This window comes from Prionailurus viverrinus, chromosome F1 (genome assembly GCF_022837055.1).
Source record: "Prionailurus viverrinus isolate Anna chromosome F1, UM_Priviv_1.0, whole genome shotgun sequence".
NCBI classification, from domain to species: domain Eukaryota; kingdom Metazoa; phylum Chordata; class Mammalia; order Carnivora; family Felidae; genus Prionailurus; species Prionailurus viverrinus.
This window is the reverse complement of record NC_062577.1, coordinates 45,611,435-45,632,777: the sequence shown is the minus strand read 5'-3', so window position 1 is coordinate 45,632,777 and position 21,343 is coordinate 45,611,435. Positions and strand designations below refer to the sequence as shown.

The 21,343-nt window shown below is 34.4% G+C and overlaps 1 protein-coding gene across 2 annotated transcripts in view; it reads left to right on the top strand.

Annotated features, from left to right (window-relative positions):
• CDC73 (cell division cycle 73) overlaps nt 1-21,343 on the top strand; it is a 137,463-nt gene that overhangs the window by 37,513 nt on the left and 78,607 nt on the right. The window lies entirely within an intron of this gene.

Genomic DNA, 21,343 nt, shown 5'->3' with positions numbered 1-21,343 from the left:
GCATAAGACATGGATGTTGGAATTGCTAAGGGACTTTTCCAAGTTGGGAGACTTTCCCCAAAATGTGTTAGTTGGGTTGTATAATGTTTAAGAAATACTAGATTAAACATTCTTTGGTATAAGAATCTCATTATTTTTAATATATAAATATATAAATTGGAAGACAAGAATATGCACTCATTCCCAGGCTTGTTTGCCCCTTTCCTCGCTCCTGTTGAGAATACTGGGAAGAACTAGAGTTGTGTAGGATCAGTTAAGTGAAACTGTCTTAGTAGTTTTCGACTGGGAGTAGAAACCATTGGGTTGGGAGTAGGGAACACTGGAATGTGTTTACATGGGTTCCTTTTTTGAAAGGAGCCATCTTAGACTAAGAAAGTGCCACTTGACAGTGCTTTTCATTATGTAGAAAATAAGAGGAAATGATGAAGACCCTTCTTTTTGGGTAGTAGTCAGGAACTCATCTGTGGTTCCCCTGGAGAAGGAGTGAAAAGATAGGATCACACTTCACTCTTTTTATTTGTGAGATTTGGTAATTGAATTGGGAACTACTTCATTTTAGCCTCCCATTCTAGCTTGTTAATGTTTAGGTAGGAAGGTCACATACTCTTTTCCTTGCTTATTCTTTATTCTTTTCTTAGTTCATATTGAATATCATTGACTCTCAATTACCTTGCTTTCTTTATTTTTGAGGAAACATTTTGCACTCTGAAGTTGTGCAGATCCAGTGCTTTCCTTTAAGACTGTTTGAATGGACTCCAACAGATATTATAGTTCTTAAAACATTTTAAGCCTTTTTTTGGGAACCATTTTCCTGCTAGTAAGTGAACTTAGATGGGTATTCAGTACCTACATTAGAGATGTAATATCACCATCAACTTTCATTATTTAGAAAAATCCAGAATCACAATCTCTCTATAGAGTTATATTCTTGTTTTTAAGTTTATTTATTCATTTTGAGAGAGACAAAGACAGTACCAATGGGGGAGGAGCTGAGAGAGAGGGAGGGAGGGAGGAGGGAGGGAGAGCGAGCGAGCGAGAGAGAGAGAGAGAGAGAGAGAGAGAGAGAGAATCCCAAGCAGGCTCTGCACTGACAGCACAGAACCATGTGATCATGACCTAAGCTGAAATCAAGAGTCAGACACTAACCGACTGAACCACCCAGGTGCCCTTATAAAGTTATATTCTTAAGCAGGAATGCATATATTAGTAACCTACCAGCTCCCCTGTTTTATAAAATTTCCTTCATTCTCATTTGATTGTTAATTGTTCATCTCTGCTTGAAGTGTTATGGGAGTATTATATTAGCAGTAATGCTCTAGAGTTATGTCTAGAGTCTAGGCCAGCAGAAGATAGAGACCACTGATTAAGACTTTCTTACTGAACACTCTTCTTTCCTTCCCTTCTTTTCTTTAGCAAATAATTTTCAAGTGCTTATGTAATGTTATCGTGTAGATTTTAAGGATGCCAATGGGAAAATTTCTTTCTAGAGTTAGATGTATCCTGTTTATACATGCTAGTGCACTGACATCATATGCCTCTCTTAGCATACTTTCGGGATCATTCATTGTGCCAATCTAAACATGGCCCCGCATGTTTTATTAGACATCAGTGTCATTTAAAATTTTATTTTATGCACTAATATTTAAAAATAAAAGTATGTCGCGAAGTCTGGATTTTCAGCTTCTTTTGAAAAGTCATCTGGCATGACTGGGTACTGGGTGCACATCTAGAGTAGCAAGAGTCACACGGATACAAAGCAGTGACTACCTTCTTTAAATGGGAATGTTTTCTTTAGGTTGCACATAGGCCTCACTACTCTGTTGTTTTTGATCTAGTGGTCTTGACTTATTTATACAGTTGACCCTTGAGCAACATTGGGATTAGGAGCGCTGAGACCCCCCATCCCCTTCATGCAGTTGAAATTTTGCATATAGCTTCTGACTCACCCAAACCTAACTACTAATAGCCTACTGTTGACCTGAAGCCTTAACTGATAACAGTCTATTAACATATTTTGTGTATTGTATGTATTATAACTGTATCTTATAATAAAGTAAGCTAGAGAAAAGAAAATGTTTAGAAATAGAGAAGAGAAAATTTATGAATTTATTTACTGTACAAATTTATTTACTATAAAAAACCTACATACAAGTGCATTCATGCAGCTCAAACCCATATTGTTCAAGGGCCAACTGTACCACCTGCTTAGACCTCACTGGCCTTTCAGTTTGAAATTCTTGATCTAAATAAAGGCAGTGTTATCTTCTTAAAGAGAAGGTAGTAAGTTGAAAGCACATATGAAAGAACATATTTGTTTGAAGTCAGTCCTGACTGAGTCCCAACTTTTCCACTCACTGTGCCACTAATGAAGGAGAGATTGTTTAACTTTTCTATGAGGGGTCTTGTTTTTATTTCATAATAAAGATAGTAGGACTTACATGATAGTACTGTGAGGATTAAAAGAGAGTGTGTAAAATGCTTAGCACAAAGAGGACTCAAAAAAGAAATGATGGTTACTTTTATTATGAATTTATAATTTTGTATATAATTTCAGTTTGACATAGGTGTAAATTTGGCAACTGTAGCTTCATTGGTGTATTTACTATTATGTGTTTAATGATAACGTGTTCATTCAAAGTTATGAAGACTAGTTTATTTAAATATGAGAACTCTTTTCCTCTCTAGTTATTGGGATATTTTTACTGTGTCTTGTGTATGTTTATTTTAGCATTGTTTATCATGTGAGAGAAAATTGCTGCAAAGAAGTTATCATATAGAGGGAGATAACTTAGGTAGATTAGTTAGGCTTTTCTGTCTACCCATTGAGGCTCATATAAAGAAATGAGGGACACCTGGTTGGCTTAAGGTGGCAGAGTATGCAACTCTTGATCTCAGGGTCATGAGTTCAAGCCCCACATTGGACATAGAGCTTACTTAAAAAATATTTTAAAAAATAAATGAAATTTATTTAAATTTAAATTATTTAATTTGTTCAAAAAGTATATTTGGGGAATGGGCAAGATGGGTGAAGGAGATTAAGAGGTAAAAACTTGCAGTTATAAAATAAGTCACAGGGATGAGAAGTATAGGTAGGGAATAGAGTCAGTATTGTAATATACTTATCATGGTGAGCATTTAGTAATATATATAATTATTGAATCACTGTTTTTTTATATTGAAAATGCTTTAATATATGTTAACTATACTTCAATTAAAATTTAAAAAATTAAACAAAAAACATAATAAGTATTGGGATTTTAATACATGGTCACAGAATTGTAAGTAAGAATGTTAGTTTTATAATCCCTAATTGTTTGCATTCTAATTTAGATAGCATTCTGATTTAGATTATTCTGCTTAGATATTACATTGCACTTGAAATAATTTTCAGAACTTGTTGACTGTCTTAATATTTCAGGGAACAGGGTGATTCTGTCCTGTCATCATGATCAATATAAAGTGTACCCCCTAAACGAAACAAAACATTTAGTTTCTGCCAGTAACTCATTATATGTCTTAAGCTTTTGAAAGTTAATTTTATGTGTTTACTACCTGTTACATGAAGTAATGCTTAAATGTTAACGTATTAATACTTTATACAGTTTATTTAGATGTCTTTTTATAGACTTTTCTAAGAGTTCATTACTAGATTTTCTGTACTCCCTCCTATCCCTTTTATAGTAGCTTTGCCCTAGTGTTTTCCCCAACATTTTTTCTTTCTTTTTTTTTTTAACATGCTCATTATAGATCTGGACTGTGTCTGTGTACATGGGAGATAAAGTATAAGAGAGATCTGTTATTATTTGTTGGCCTGTTTGAGCAAATTAGGCTTCAGTTTTCTCATCTGAGAAATGGTATTATAACTTTCTCTGGGATTTGTTTTGAGGTTTACACATGAGGTTTACATGTGTACAGGTATACCTTGTTCACATTGTTTCAGTGCTGTTTGTGGCACTGAATTCATTGTAGTTATTGTGGAAATATTTTTATATTAGACATACGTAACATTTGTAAACTCTTTATACTGAATGATACAGAAAACAGTCTTCCCTTTTTTAAGTTGGATAGTATTTAGACTGAACACTTATTTAGATGGGCTGGGTATTAGTCTCCTTACGCTGATACCTTCTTGAGATATTAAAGTCTCATTTTATCTTAGGTTGTGTCAGCATAATTGACACTTGATGCTAATATAACTCGAGAAATGAATTATAAAAACATTAATAGGTGTCAGGAACGTTTCATGCATATAAAGTATGTTATTTTTATAATACTGCTCTTTATGTTTTTTAGTTTGTGTGTTTTATTGAGCTTTATTGAAAAACCCATTGCACAGTAGATAGTACTTTTGGTATAAGCCAATTCAGTTAAACTGCATTAATATAGCTTTTCATTTCTTTAAAGACTAATTATTGGTTTATCCAAAGTGTCTTAGAGATTTTAATGTATCTATAAGAATATCTTTAAAATTAATCTACCCATGACCATGTAGTTAATATCATGGTCACAGAACTTCTGAGATTTATTTTGGAAAGACGCATAGACCAAGTTAATGTTGGCACATGTGTCAGAAGTAATCTAGAAACTGTTGGGTCATTTTTAATAAAAGTATTAATGTCACCTTTTTTCAGTGTTTTAATACTGATTAATGTAAGAACAGGAGAAAATAGAAACCAGTTTAGAAATAACAATATTTCATTAACAGCATGATAAAAATTTATACTATGAAGTCTCAGTTTAATTATATAAATCTTTTAATTGTAATTCCATGTGTATGGTTATAGTTATTTATGACTCATGTGCACAAAAGCAAACTTTAACTTGTTTTTAATATTCTGTCTTGGACATGCTATAGTATAGCTTTTTATTCTGATTTCTAGTTACCTTAATACAACTTCAATCCATTGGACATACTTCACTTTTAAATTCTAACTCCTTCTCAAGTATAGTTTTAGACTAATCACCATTGTTGTTTAACACAGACGTGATTTATTTTATGTATTATATATTTCTCTTCATTATTTTGAGGAACAAAGGTTAATATTTAATGTTTCATTTAATTTCATAACAAATTATTTGAATCTGTTTATTCATACAAAAAAGCCCTAGTATATTTAATAACATTATATAATTGGGTGTTTAGATATTTTCTTGATGGGTAGGTACTTTTCTGTTGGCTGTTGTTGGCTGAGTTTTAGTTCGCTGTATCAATTTCCAGGTCTTCGTAAATTGATTTAAGTCTTCAGTGAATTTCCAATCTTTTATATAAATACATTCAGATTTTATTTTCTTTGTCGTCTTAGTATATTTGTCTTTATATTCATTGCATTTCTAGTTAGTTCATCCCCTTCCCTTCCCTCTCCCCAATCCTGCCAAACCTCATTTGATCTTTAATTCTAAGTTTTGATTTCTTTTCCAGGTCTTTTTCTTGATGGATGTTTCTTTTAGTGTTGTTCTTCTTGTCTTTCCTGCTTCTCATGTTCCTCTGTGAGTGACTGTTCCCACATTTATTTTAAGTATCTGTTTTTAAACTCTTATTTACTTCTGGTCTGGACAAATCTTACTGTTTCAAAACTACATTCTTTGAAATTTTCAGAATGGTGCTTTGTTGTGAATAAGTTGAAGACATTCATTTGAAATGCTAAGGAATTAAAACTTTTTTAAGATTTTTATTTTTTGTTTCATTGGAGATGAAAATCATACCATAGAACTCAGGTAATTTTTTTCACTATTGAAGTTGTCATATTTTATGTTGTCATTGAAAAAACATTTGTTCTTTGCATTTAGAGTTTTGCAGTAGTATATAAGATCAAACAGTTATTTTGAAATCAAGTCAATTTAGTATTTACAAATTTTTAAGTCAGAAATAACTGATTTAATACCATCATCTACAGACAGTGAATTCTGGACACTGTCAATCTAATGATTTACCTTCCTAAATTTGATAGGTGCATCAGACATGCAGCGTCTTTTTGTCATTTCTATCTTGTGTATGTGCTGCTATAGACCTTCTGCAATTGAATTCCTTATCTATTTTAATATCAAATTTGAGAACTAAAATTAAGCACCTCTTTTACTTTTCAGAAGAATTTGAAGGCTTCTAGTTTCCTTTATTAAAAAAACCCAAAATTCAGATTCTGATATGATTAAAATATAATTTGTCTTAAAGGGTTATATAAAATATTTCATTGTACTCAGGAATTGTTGAGTTTTAACATGCAGCTACGTCATAATAACCATTCTGGTGGTAAATTTGTGGGTACATTATAATTCATCAAGAACCTTAATATATATTGTCTTTTTTTCCTCTACAAAAGTTATTTTAACAGGAAAGATAAACATTAAAAGCTTAACTTATTTAAAAAAATTTATTTTGGTAACATTTTTCCATTATCTTAATTAAATGTAAGTGATATAATTGATCTAGTATCATCCAATAAATTGGTAGATACCAAATTCTGGGAGATCCATGGTACACATTTGATTTCTTTTTGAACATTCTGAGTCATTATTAATATTTTTGAAAAATTTGTGTAATTTATTTTTTAAAGCTTTAAACATCAGCATGAAGGTCATAGTATGGTAGATTTTACAAAAACATGCTTCATTATGGCATACTGGTAAGATTACATTTATATTTTATATTGGAACCCTCATGTGGATTACTAAAGACCCAATCCATGGTCATATAGTCTGGTTCTTACTGCCTTAAGAATTTTTGCCAACAAATTTGTTATATAACAGATCAAAGCAAAAATAACTGCTGATGATGAACAGTGACACAAAAGGTTATGCTCCCCTGGAAGATTCTCAGGTTGCCTAATAGGGTGACATTTCCTTATTAATTTGCTATGGCCCAGAGAAAGGCTGAGAAACTGGGTAATAATAGTGTACCATGAGAGATTGATTTGTTATTCAAGCTTATGAGAGTAGCATTTGAAATGCTAAATGCTGATTTATTAATTTACACTGAGAAGTATATATTGCACTGGACACACAACTTTTTAAAAAATTTTTTTAAATGTTTATTTATTTTTGAGAGACACAGAGACAGAATGCAAGTGGGTTGGGGCAGAGAGAGAGGGAGACACAGAATCCCAAGCAGGCTCTAGGCTCTGAGCTGTCAGCACAGAGCCCGACGTGGGGCTCGAACTCATGAGCTGCGAGATCATGACCTGAGCCGAAGTCGGACGCTCAACTGACTGAGCCACCCAGGCGCCCCTGGACACACAACTTTTATATTTAGCATATGCATATTCTCCATGTAGACAAACTCATGGGAGATCATGGTATAATGACAAGTTTGCACTATGAACACATATTACATTATAGCCTTTAAACATTGAATAGTATTAGAGTAAAACTGCTTGATATTTGCATCTCTTTTAATAAAGACAGACCTGTTGCAAGGTCAGAGAACCTTTCTCCCTGGCATTGTCATTTTTCATTGTAACTTTTGTTCTTACTGGTGTGTCTGACTAATTCCAAATGAATATGATGTATTTTTTTCTTTTTAATGTTTATGTTTGAGAGAGAGAGAGAGAGAGAGAGAGATAGAGAGAGAGAGTGTGTGTGTGTGTGTGTGTGTGTGTGTGTGTGAACAGGGGAGGGGCAGAGAGAGAGGGAGACACAGAATCTAAAGCAGGCTCCAGGCTCTGAGCTGTCAGCACAGAGCCCCATACAGGACTCAAACTCATTAGCTATGAGATCATGACCTGAGCCGAAGTCGGACGCTTAACTGATTGAGCCACACAGGCCCCCTCAATGTATTTTTTTTAGATATATTTTTTTAGGTTACTCCTTCAGGTTTAGGACTGATATCTCACTCTGTTCTGTTTGATTTATTAAAAAGTGTTGGTTAGAGACTAGGTGTTTTGAATTTAAAATTCATGATAGAGATGTCCAAAAGTTCTGATTTGTCACTAGAGAGAGTAGGCAATGCTAGATGGCCTGGCTAGAAATCTGAGCTGTAGATCTAGGATTAGTCCTATTTAGTTTTGTTGATTTGGAAGGGGAGATCAGGAGCAAGGATTTCCTACAGGATTCTGAAAACCACTTATTTCTATCTTCCACTTATTCTCAGAGTGATAAATTAATATAACTTAAATCCCATTCTGCCAATTAATTCAATAATTTCAGTGCTACAAAGACATTAAAATTGAAGTGTTTTCTTAGCATTATATAAAAGTATTTAAGACTTAGAATGCAGTCAGAATGAGTACAGAAACAAATGTGATTAAAGTACAAATGAAGAAGTACTAATATGAGTAGTGTTGTAGAATTTATGTATAATTATGTAGTCATGCTGTCTTGGGATAAACATTTTACCCAGTTTAATGCTTCTTTGGCATATTTATTTGGAAGATGTACGTATGTACATAGTGTAACGCTAAGTACTAAGGATTTTAAAAAATAATGTTTTAAAGTGTATTTATTTTGAGAGAGAGACAGACAGAGGAGAGCACAAGCAGGAATAGGGCAGAGAGGAGAGACAATCCCAAACAGGCTCTGCGCTGATGGCCTGTAGCCTGAAGTTGGGCTCGAACTGTGAGATCATAACCTGAGCCAAGATCAGGAGTCTCACACTTAACTGATTGTGCCATCTATGTGCCCCTGAGGATTTTTTAAAAATAAATATAACTAATCGTATAGAAAATTTTCCTGATTTTAGTTTACAATTTACGTGGTTATACTTCTTATTTATTTATTTAGTGAGCGCGGGTTATACTTCTTATTTATTTATTTAGTGAGCAGAGAGAGAGGGACAGAGAGAAACCCAAACAGGCTCTGTGCTATGAGCGTGGAGCCCGACGTGGGGCTCAATCTCCCCAACTGTGAGATCATGACCTGAGCTGAAATCAAGAGTTGGAGGCTTAACTGACTGAGCCACCCAGACACCCCTGTTGGTTATATTTCTTATATAAAATTCAGTTAGACAGATTACCAGAACTATTTTCAGTAATAGAAGAAAGGTAATTTTCTTATACGCATATAAATGTACACAACATGCCACATGCTCCCCTGGCCCCTATAAATGCATGAATAATTCTGATAAAAATGTGCTTGAAGTCTTCATTGGTACATTTAAACTAAGTTTGCTAACATTTGTATCTGGCCTACAGTGAAAAACTTTTATTTAGGCTTTCATTTTTTTATGCTGTATTAATTTTTGGTGCTCAGCTATAAAAAAATAAGCAAGCCTTCTATTACTACAATATGAGTTTCACATATAAGCTCAGTTTTGCCTTGTAATTTTTGGTTGAATTCATTAAGAAACAATTATCAAGTCTGTAGGGAAAGCTAATTTCTAAAATACTCAGTGTTTGTTATCTAAGCTGAACTCTTAAAACTTTACTGTGAAATTGTTTTTAATGAGTGCAGAGAAATGTAGAGTTTGGTATGAACAAAAGTAATTAATGTAAAGGAATTTTTATGGTTTAAGTATGTTTTCATTATTGCCTTACATTTTCTAGTGTGTATGATTTAAAAGGTTTGAATGTAATGATTAAAATTGGGGGTTGGCAGACGTTTTCTATGAAGGGCCAGATAGTAAATATTTTAGACTTACAGGTAAAATCAAAGACTTTAGAGTAGGTACTTAGGTAACAGGAGATAAATAAAATCTACACAAGTTTTCGATGACAAATATAGTAATAGTACATTTTTGTGTGATACTGATCTGCTAATGAGAAGATTGGAATTTCTTTTGGTGGCATGAAAACATTTTGTGGTTCAAAGTTGGTGTTCTCTATCACCAAAATTGTTTGTAAATGTCCATCTGTTAAAGATTGATCTGTAATGAAAGTTTATGTATTGTGTCTCTGAAATGTCTTTTTATACAGATAGATACTGGCAAATACTTGTATCAGTCCATGAACATATGATATTAACTGAGCATATTTGTCATTTGGAAGGCATTTCTTGAACTGTTAGATTATTTTCTTTATAATTGCCTTTTTAGCACATCATTACATTTCAGATTTATTATTGTCAATTGAAGGTTAGGTAGAAGTTCCAAAATTGCAGTTGAAGCTCAGATGTTGCTATATGGACACATATGGGATACACAGTGTTTCTTTTCATTTTTTCAACCAATATTTGTTGTGTTGATTTGTGCCTGCCATATGCTGGGCAGTAGTATACGTTCTGGGGATGCAGTGATAAATAGAGGAAGGCAAAATATCAGTGATTAATTTTTAGAAAATTAAAATAGAATGAGATGATATAATTGAGTTCATGCAGTGTGCCAGTCAGCAGTGCTCAATCACGAGAGGTCTCTGTCTCAAGTACATAAGTGCTGTTGTAGTGCAAAGTTATAGGCAGTATATAGTGAGGTAGTGTGATTACATTCCAATAGATGTAAAATTTCCTTTATGGATACTGAAATTTAAATTTCATGATTTTTACATATCACTAAATAGTATTACTATCATCTGGATTTTTTTTCTCAACTTTAAAAATACAAAAACCAGGGGCACCTAGGTGTCTCAGTCAGTTAAGCATCTGACTTCGGCTTGGATCATGATCTCACGGTTTGTGGTTCAAGCCCCACTTTGGGTTCTGTGCTGTCAGCTTGGAACCTGGAGCCTGCTTCAGATTCTGTGTCTCCCTCTCTTTCTGTTCCTCCCCCTCCTGTGCTCTGTCTCTTTGTCTCTCAAAAATAAATAAACATTAAAAAAATTTTTGTTTTAAATGTAAAAACCAGGGGTGCCTGGGTGGCTTGGTCAGTTAAGCTTCCGACTCTTGGTTTTAGCTCAGGTCATGATCTCATGGTTCTCAAGTTTAAGCCCTGTGTCAGGCTCTGTCGTAAGAATGCAGAGCCTGTTTGGGATTCTCTCTCGCCGCCTCTCTCTGTTCCTTCCCCGCCTGTACACGCATATGTGGTTTCTTTCTTTCTCTCAAATAAGCTTCTTTAAAAATTGTAAAAGCCAGTCATGGCCCATGAGACATACAAAAATAGGCAATGTCCATATTTGGTCCACAGCTATAGGTTGCTAACTTTTGGATAATATTTTTTTTCTTTGTTTATAACAATTTATTTTCTCAGCTCCGGAGGCCAGAAGTCTGAATCAGGATGTGAGCAGGGCCATGCTCCCTCTGAATCCTATTGGGGAATTCTTGCCTTGACTAAAATTTTTATGAACTGATGTAAGATAGTAATTTTTAAATACTGAATCAAGCAGTCAATACTTGACTTGAATTTTATGGCCTTAGGAATTGATATTTAAATGAATTTTAGGAAGTATCCTATTTAAATACACACCTGGCATAGTCATTAAGAACACTAACTTCTGACATTAAATTTATAAGAGCCATTGTTTACATAATGGCTATTGTCCTATGTACTGTAGTTAAAACTATTATTTCTATTTGTCTTAGGAAACTCACAAATATTAAATGACAATTGTTAATGAGGGACTTGGCTTTTAGACTAACAACAGTGTGAAACAATCTATTTCCTAGTACTGAACAAATTAAAATTTTATTAATTTTTTACAGTAAGGAATTTTTTATTGCTTAAAGCCAAATAAAATGGATTTTTGGTCGCTTTTTAAAAGAAAATTTCTCATAAAGAATGTATTGAGTTTTGCTAAGACATTTTTCCTGATTTGTGAGAATATGATATTTGGGGAACAAAGTTATAAGGCTTTTTGGTCTGTCAGCCAGACTGGGAAAACATTTATGCAAAAATAGAGGAGCAGTTGATAGTCTCTTCAGGTAGATGAGGAGTGAGGAGAACAGGATAGTGTAACAGGCATGGCCAAGAAGAGAGCATTGACGAGCCCACCTTCCTGCAGTTTGCAGGGCCTCCTTAGTGTTCCTGCCTTAAATACACTAAGCTGCAGAGGTGTCTACAGCCTATTCCAGTTACACAGGTGGAAAGGGTTCCTGTTCAGTTAGTCATTATTTGACATCCTGAGAACCATCTTGTATGGTCCAGTTGCCTAAGTATAGCATTCCCTCACCCCCATCCAGATTTTTTGTTTTCTAGCAGTCATGAAGATTCCAGTGACTTGGCACACTGCATTGTTATATAATGCATTAGTAAAGAAGCACAAATTACCTAGCTACTCCTCTCTCTCCTACCCTGTTCTTCCAAAAGGCTAAACTAAATCAGTACTTGTAAGCTTAAGATGATAACTTATTCTTTTTCTTAAACCATTACTATTTCTAATACCAAGATATGCTAGTTTGATCAAAGACTAATTTTCTAGGTCCAGGCTGCTGATGATAATGGGAATTTATTTTTTTCTCTGAAATGAGTGCTGTTAGACAAGAAGTACATACTCGTAAGATATGAATAATACCAAAGCAATTTTTACTACTGTCTTCCCTGAACATTTTGAGGGAAGAAAGAGGAAAATCCTAGTTAGCTTGCACCCTCTTAAGTCAGACAACCTAGTCTGGGATATCATCAAACTGGAGAAAGGGGCATCTTTCTTAATTTGTTCTTCAAAAGACAGTGCTTTGTAAGTTTTTTTTTTTGCTTCTAGGGACTTCTTTTTGCAGAACAACTAATGAATCCACCCCCCCCTTAATTATGAAAAACTATAAATATAATTAGAGAGAATAGCATATGATTTTCTATCTGCCCATCACACAGATTACTATAATTATCATTATAACAAGATCTAGTGACAGATCTAATAAAATGCCAGAATTTTAAAGTGTGAACATACATATTTCAAGATCCCTGTAACAGTTGTAATGTGATATCAAAATACCTGCTTTCTGTTGGTGACAGAGTCATGCCAGTGTTAGTAGTGCTGTGGTTTGTTGCCTACATTCATGAAGGAGGGAAATGTTAATTTCTGTTACAGGTTAGTGAAAATAAAATTATAATTTTATTTTAAAATTATTTTTATTTCAGAATTATAATTTTATTTTTTCTCCCATCCAGATTAGGGATCCACAACTCTTTGCGCTATGGTAAAGGTTTTTTTTGTTTTGTTTTGTTTTGTTTTGTTTTGTTTTGTTTTTTTGGTAAAGGTTTTAAGGAAGGTCCCGACTGTAGTTCTGTTTTAGTGTTTATTTTCTGTTTTTCTGCAAACTTGTCAAATTTTTCTCAACCTTTTGGCCTTTCTTTGTCTTTACAGTTCTGTTTGTCTTGATCATTCTTCCTCTTGCTCTTAATAAGATTGGCTCCTCCTGATTCAGACCTTTGTTCAAAGGTCACTTTCTCAGGAACACTGCCCTGTTTTTCTTCTAGTAATCTTGGTTTTATTTGTTTATTATGATGATTTTCTCTGAATATGTGGATCTGAAGGTAGGAACCCCATCTTTCTTGCTCTCTAGTATATCTCTAGTTCTGGTTACAGAGTACCTGGCAGAGAGGTGTTGCTTAAAAAATATTTATTAAATTAATGAATTTGTCCTAAGCTCATAATATACATTGTATTTTTACTTTCCATTCTTTTATGAGTACAGAGTAGTAGTTACAGTTTGCTATTGTTATTGATGTTTTAGTAATACATTGACCCTCAGTGCCACTTCACAATCCTTTTATATATTTCTTGATGGCCCTTTATTATGCCTTCCTTGGTCAATTAGGATCTCATACAGTGTTTCTCTCTGTAAACATGGCATCATAATTTCCTCAGTGCCCAGGCCAGGATTTTGGGCATCATCCTTGTCACTTCCTTCTCCCTCACCTCCAATATCTAGCATCATGAAGACCTGTTAACCTTCTAACATCTCTGGAATTCTTTATTTCACTACCATACTTCTGCTCCAGATTATTTTTATATCTTCCAGGATTATGCAGTAGTCTCATAATTGCTCTTCTCATATCACTCATATGTTTTGCCAATATGTTCTTCCTGTTATAGCCAGTGTGCTTCAGAAGGAGTTAAGACAGAGGCCCTTAGACATGAACTAGCCTCAGCTTTTTTTCTGTTTTCCAAATATTGCTGTGTCTTCAGTGGTTTTCCATTACTCTTAGGATTAAAAACCATAGTTTTTTTTTTTTTTAATGTTTGTTTTTGAGAGAGAGAGCGCACGAGCAAGTGGGGGAAGGGGAGAGAGGGAGACAGGATCTGAAGCCGTCAGCGCAGAGCCCTATGCAGAGCTCGAACTCACAAACTGCGTGATCATGACTTGAGCCAAAGTTAGAGTCTTAACAGACTGAGTTATCCAGGTGCCCCAAACCATAATTCTTAATATGTGCTATAAGTGTTCATATGGTTTTATCTGTCTCCCCCCTCCCCCTCTGCCTTTTTTAACCTTTCTAGCATCAGCTTTTAATAATCTTTCTCTATATTTTTGTGCCTTGGTTTGTTTTTTCATCCTTAGGGCCATTGTAGCTGTTGTTCCTTCTTCCTGGAATTATTCCCCCTTTGCCTGAATCCCATCTAATTATCTCTTAGACATTAGCTTTAACATTTCCTCACAAGGCTTTCTGACCCTAGGTGACACAGATTAGGTTAGATCTCCTGTTAAATGCTTGCGAGGCATTTTGTTTTTTTTCTACATGACATATAATCACATTTGTCCTTTCATTCATTAAAAAAGTGGGTTTTTTTTTTTTTTTTAATGTTTATTTGTTTTTGAGAGGAAGAGAGACAGCACAAGCAGGGCAGGGGCAGAGAGAGAAGGAGACACAGAATCTGAAGCAGTCTCCGGGCTCTGAGCTGTCAGCACAGAGCTGGAAGCGGGGCTCGATCTCAGGAGCTGAGAGATCATGACCTGAGCCGAAGTCGGATGCTTAACCGACAGAGCCACCCAGGTTCTCCTGTCCTTTCACTCATTTTTATGAAGATTTGATAAATGGTCAAAGGAGTATTATCTCCACAATACAGTGATTGTTTTTGTTCATTGTTGTATCTACAGATCATGACTCAGTGCCTAGACTCTCAGTAAATATTTATCAAGTAAGGAACAGACTTCTGAATGTTTCTTCAACTCTAAAGAGGACTGGGCTCAAGAATTGTTTAGCCTAATGTTGGAGTTCTAGAATTTTAGTATGGTAAAACTGGTTTAGGGAATCATGCCCAGTGGTTTCATGTGTATTGAATTTATATTGAGGAAAGCTAATGTTTCTCCTCTTGATCTTCGTAGGCATAATAATCCCTGGTTAGAAATGCACTGATATGCAGGCTCTTAAAACATGTGGCTTTTGGTAAGCTTGATCATTAGCACTTTCACCATTGCTTCTCTGTTTATGATTGAGTTCTAATAGGCAGTTTGTAAATCCATTTCTGTATAGTCCCAAGATGACTGAGAGGAATTTAAAGTTTGTGTAACCAATTATAGTTACTGTTTCCAGGATACTCATACTTTTTTTGGTCAACATATATTTTCTTAAATATTGCTTTATTATTTGCAGTATAGGTGAGCCAGTATCCAAATCAGTGGGTGAGTTTTATCACTGTAGAGAAAAATAGATTCGATACCTTAGAAAGGTTTCCTTTCAAATAAGATAAAAATACTTTGAAGCCAAAAACTGAAGTTGTTTTATTGAGTCAGATTTCAACTCAGGTTCTAGTCTAGGATTTGTTGTTGTTGTTTATTGCCTTGAAAATTAATCTGAAGGAAGACAGGTAGTTTACAGAACAAAGGACAAGGCACAGATAGCGATGAGAAGATTGGGCAGAGATTATTAGCAAGGAAGAGACCCATTTATGGATCTTGTCGCTAGCCAGTGTTCTTGTTCCAAGAACACTGGGAAGCATTTAAGCACTGGAGTAATGTGAACAGCTTTGTGTTTTGAAAGTGCCATTCTGGCTGTAGTACGGGAAACAGATTGCATGAATATGAGGAAACCAATTGTGAAGTTATTGCAGGTTCATGTGAGAGATACTCATTTGAACTACCAGAGGAGTAGGATGAAGAAAAGTAGATGGATTCCATTCAGAATCCAGATTTGGGGGATTAAAAGATATGGTGATAACAAGAGAAGGAAGTGGCAGGGATGACTGTTGGTGTTCTCATGTGGCCACTGACTGGCGATGGCCATTCACCAAGACGTGAAATGATGAAAAAGTATTAAATGTCAAGATGAGAGAGGATAACTTCAGTTTAAACATATTGTTAAATGTAGGTATACATATAGACACTCAGACATATAAATAGTTTAAATTTGGGGTTATTGCTTATGAAGTTTCTTTAAAAATTCATTTTATTTTTGTAAAAATTATCTTGTTTTTGTCCAGCTGTTAGTTTTCTCTCTTAAGTGCAGAGGAGTCATTTATTCTCTTTTCTCTCTTAAATAAACCTACTAGGAAGAAGGTTGTAACTGTTTCTTTTTTTTCTTTTTTTTTTTTTTTTTTTTTTTTTGCTTTTGTTTATTTTTTACCTTGTCAGACAGATTTCTGATAAAGGAATACAGATTTATTATTTTTTTTAATCTTTTATTTATTTTTGAGAAAGAGCCCATAAGTGTGAGCAGGGGAGGGGCAGAGAGAGAGGGAGAGGAGGATCCGAAGCAGGCTCTGTGCTGACAGCAGAGAGCCTGATGTGGGGCTCAACCTCATGAACTGTGAGATTATAACCTGAACCAAAGTTGGACACTTAACTGACTGAGCCACCCAGGCACCCCCAGGAATACAGTTTTAAGTAGCAAATGTGAAATGATATAGTCCAGTCCTCCCTTCCCTGTTCATTACTTTTTAAGCTCAGACAACATTTTACAGTGTATCAGGCTCAGGCAGTCAGTTTTTGTTGTGACTTTCCAGATGTGTTGGCTCTCCCTCATAGTAGTATGACTTCAGGAAGTGAGGTCCCAGACTCTGTTTCCCTGATCTCTCCTCAGCAATAAGGTATTTATAGCAACATGGTCTCAGTTGTGTTATTTTGTATGCTGAAAACAACTTTGTTGCTCTTTTGAGGGTTGAACCATGGATATGGATGATGAACAGGTCTGAAATTTTCAGTGTGTTTTCTTTAGCAGAGAAGTTCCTGGATCCCTTTGCACTCTTGATTTCAGGTAGCAGAACACAGGGCATGGTCTTATGGAGCATTCATCATAGGAGCTAGGGATCATTTTATTACTTCAAAATTTCCTGGTGGTAGGTTTTCTGTCAGGATTCTTTGGTAACTAGCAAAAATTGAGTCTAACTGTAGCAAAGAAAAAAAGTACTGAAAAATTATATGTAGGTGAGCTTAGAAAATCAGAACCCAGTGGCAGAAGGGACAGGAACCATAAGCAGCTTTGAGGATCTAGGTAGCAAGAATTAATGGATAATTTCTTCAGGGTACTGAAGTTCAAGTGAGTTAGCTCTAATCATTTTTTCTGTGTGTGTGTGTGTGTGTGTGTGTGTGTGTGTGTGTGTGTGTGTGTTTCCCTTAGGGTTCAGCTTACTAGAAAAGAGGGTCTTGGGTTATTTTAGCTTGAGCAGTGCAAGGCAGGCTACCTTGATTGAAAGTCTTCCTAGAGCTTTCTAAATTGAGGGTGGAGTAGGTTTCCAAGGAAAATCTGCCAGTGTTGTGAATTTTCTAGAAGTTTTTAAAGATTATGATGGATTTTTATAGGAGTATAGTTTAAGAATACATAGTTTTAACTCAAATCTGGTGTTCTCAGTTTTAACCTTTTTCTTCTTTTTAATGCTTAATAAGCAACTCCTCTTTAGTCTATGCTCTGTATTCTTACATCCATCCTAAACCACAGCATTTTGTACTTTGGAAAGAAGAGGGTTCTGTACTTTTCCCTTGTTGAGGCACAGTGGTTATCCAGATCTGAGTCTGTTGTTTTTCCTTTAATGATGCTCAGAGTTCCCCTTAATTCTCTCAGTCATCCTCCTATCCCCCCTCCTCCTGCCAAATACATAATGAGTGTGTGTATATAAAATCAGTCAACCTGTATTCATTATTTTCTTTTACCCTTTTTATGATGGTATCCTTAAGAATAAGTAATACCTATTCTTTTTCAATAAATTTGCTTTTCCACACCTATTCTATTGAAGATGTATATAAGGACAGGCTTATATGGATAATCAGTAGAAAGAAAGAATTTTCTTAAATAGTTCATAGCATTTCCTAATCATACTAGCATAATTTCTTGTGTGCTCTGTTTTTCAGTAAAAATTTCAAAATAACAATGCTGATATTATTGTTTACTATAAGGTAGTCGGATATAATTTTTTCCTTAGACTATATCCCACTATGAATATATAGTCCAATATGTTGTAGTGTGCCTTGGTTTATTTAACCAGGCCTATATGGATGGACATTTAGGTTGTTTTCTGTCCTCTGCTATTACTAATCATGTCCTAATGATTAGTGTTATGCCTACTGAATATCATATTGCTATCAAGTGTTTTGGGAAGAGATTCCTAGATGGACAATTGATAAGTAAAGGGTAAATGCTTCTGTACTTTTGCAGGATGTTATCAAATTCTCCCCCCCCCCCCCCCCCCCCCATTAGGAGTTGTACCATTCCCACCAGTGTGTCTTAGTGTGCCTATTTTCCTACAGGTCTATCAAGGGTATGATGTCAGGCTTAACTTTCTGTTAATTTGATAGGTGAGTAATGGTTTCTTAGTGGTTTTTATTTGCATTCTCATCAAGGTTGATTATGATTAAGGGTCTTATCATTTCTTTCTCTGTAAACTAATGTTTTTCCCCATTTTTCTGTCAGAATGTTGGTCTCTTCCTCTTCCTTTTTTCTTTTGTATCATTTCAGTATATTGGGGATATTAAACTTTTATAGGTTGCAAGTATTCTCTCAGATTGTCATTTGTCTTCTGATTTTGTTGATTTTTTATTGCCATGCCAGAGTTTCTTTCAAAGTATTTTGTAATCACATTTATAAATCTCTTCTGTGGAAAGTAGTTTTGTCGTAATTAGGAAAGTTAACTCTTCTCCCAAGTTATAAAGAAATGCACTCCCCCCGCCCCCCATTGAACTGGTTTGTTTCGTTATTTACATTTAGATCTTTTATCTGGTTGGAAATTTTTCTAATACATGGTTGAAGAACAAATCTATTTTTTTTTTCTTATGGCTGTCCAAGTAACCAAACATCATTTATTAGATAGACCATCTTAACTGGTTATCATCATAGTGTCTGTACCCAACATATTGTAGTCTCTCAAAAGATGTTTGAATGATTGAAAAAAGTACCTCAAAGGTCTTCTAATCCTGTCATTTTATTAAAATTTTGATTATCATATATACTTCTAGAAAGTTCTTTAAAAATATTAAAAATTTATTAAATCTTAGAACAGCTTTAGTGAACATGTGCTAATAATGCGAGATATAGTACAAACTTTGATATGATAGCCATTAGCTTGTTAATGAGAGAGACAGAGACAGCACAAGTGGGGGAGCGGCACAGAGAGAGGGGGAGAGAGAAAATCCCAGGTAGGCTCCACACTGCCAGCACAGAGCCTGATGTGCTCCAACTCACAAACCATGAGACATGACCTGAACCAAAACAAAGGGTCAGATGCTTAGCCAACTGAGCCACCCAGGTGCCCCAGCTTTATAGTACATTCTTTAAGATCACTTTCAGTATTTTCTTAGCTACTGATACCTTTTTTCCATATTAATTTTATAATCATTTTGTGATTTCCATCCATACACGCTAAAAACTTTAAAAAATATTCATTAAGATTTGACTGGGCTTACTACAACAGTTTTTTCCCTACTTGGAAAATACAGATGAAGAAAACATGCTGATTGGGGAAGAATGTCCATTTTTAAAAGTAGGTATTCTTGTTAACTAAAAAAAAAATGGTGTGTTCTTACTTGTCAGAATTTTTATACCTCTTGGTAAAAGTTTAGTTTTCACCAGAGTTTCCTCTTACTTGTGATTATCCCTTATTTTTAAAATGTTGCCTTTGTGAATTTTATTTCACTATTTGTATTGTATAATGGCTCGTGTCTAAGACTCTTGTTTTCGTATTTTAATCTTTTTTTTGACTGATTATCTGAGTTCCTTTTATTCTTTAAGTTGATATGTTGGATGTTATATGATGAGTAAATACATGTATTTTTATCTTTTCTGTAGTTGTATTTCAGTTCAAGAATCATTGAGGTAGTTTTCAGTAAACAAACAAAAAGCAAATAAACATTGGTCACTCTTTTCAAATGAACTTTGACATGGAAACTTTTCATTTAAACATAAAATTGCAGTTGTACTAAAGTGAGGGCAGGACTCTAAAACACAGCTCTCCTGGTTTTACTAATTATAGTAACTGAGACATATGAGGAAATTAGTTTGAAAACTGTTGTTAAACCATAACACATTATCTCATTATGGGCTTACTGAACATTTTTATTTCTCTTCTTAATTTTATCTGATAATCAAGGAGATTTTAGCTGGGGCTTATGGTAATTTCTTCTAGTTCTAATTTTCTGATAGTATTTATTTTTCAAATCATAACTGGAAACAGTTTTATGAAATTACGTTAAATAACTGTATTGTGGTTTTAATGTGATTTTTATTGTTTCAAACCTTCAGTATATTAGAAGATTCTCATCGCTGTCAGAATGTCATGTTAATTCCGTTATCTATATTCTAATGTTTTAATAGCATTTTAGTTATGGCATACACCCTTATTTTATTCTATTGTATAAATTTGTGATTTTAAATATTTACTTAAAAATTCATAAAAACATGAATTCAAGATTTTTCATATAATATTATATAGTTTTCTGTTATTTAGTATTTTTATGATCTATTAGATCTGTCGATCTATTTTTTTCAGTGTTTAGGATACTGTCAACAGTGAGATTCAAATTTAGAATCTGTCACATTCAGTTGGAAGTTGAAATGATTAGATTAATAGACTGAGACAATTACGTTAGCTCCAGTTGTCCTTTAGCACAGATATTTGCTCTGGTAAAGAGAGAAGAAACAATTCCTGTAGATACAGAAACATTTTTCTTCCTCTTTTGACATATTGTATCTTGAAATAGTAAGATTTATAGTTATATCATGCTTAGAGGAAGGTTGTGCGTGTGTGTTGATGTAGTGTGTGACAGGTGTCTTCCTGAAACTCAGAACGTCACTTTTTAGTATTTGTGTACATTCTCTGTTTTTTTGAGAGTACTGTTTAAGTGATAAACTGATATTCTGTGAGGTCTTTTAGAAATGTATGCATAGTGGGGATATTCTCTTTTGTCTTCTTAAAGCTATGTTAATTTAATAGATTTTGTAGTTGAGCAGTAAAAACTGAAAAGGGAAAAAAAAACCCTGAAATCAGTTGGATAAAAGGATTTTACCACCTCATCCCAAAACAGTAGGTGACTGACTAGTAGAGTAAATGCAGTGCTACTTTTGTCTGTTACTAATGATCTAATGTGCTTCCAAGTAGGCACCTTTTGTAATTTCTAACTGCGACATATGTCTGTTGTTTACAGATGTATCTCAGAGCCCAAAGAAGCAAGAGATAAGCAGTAAACT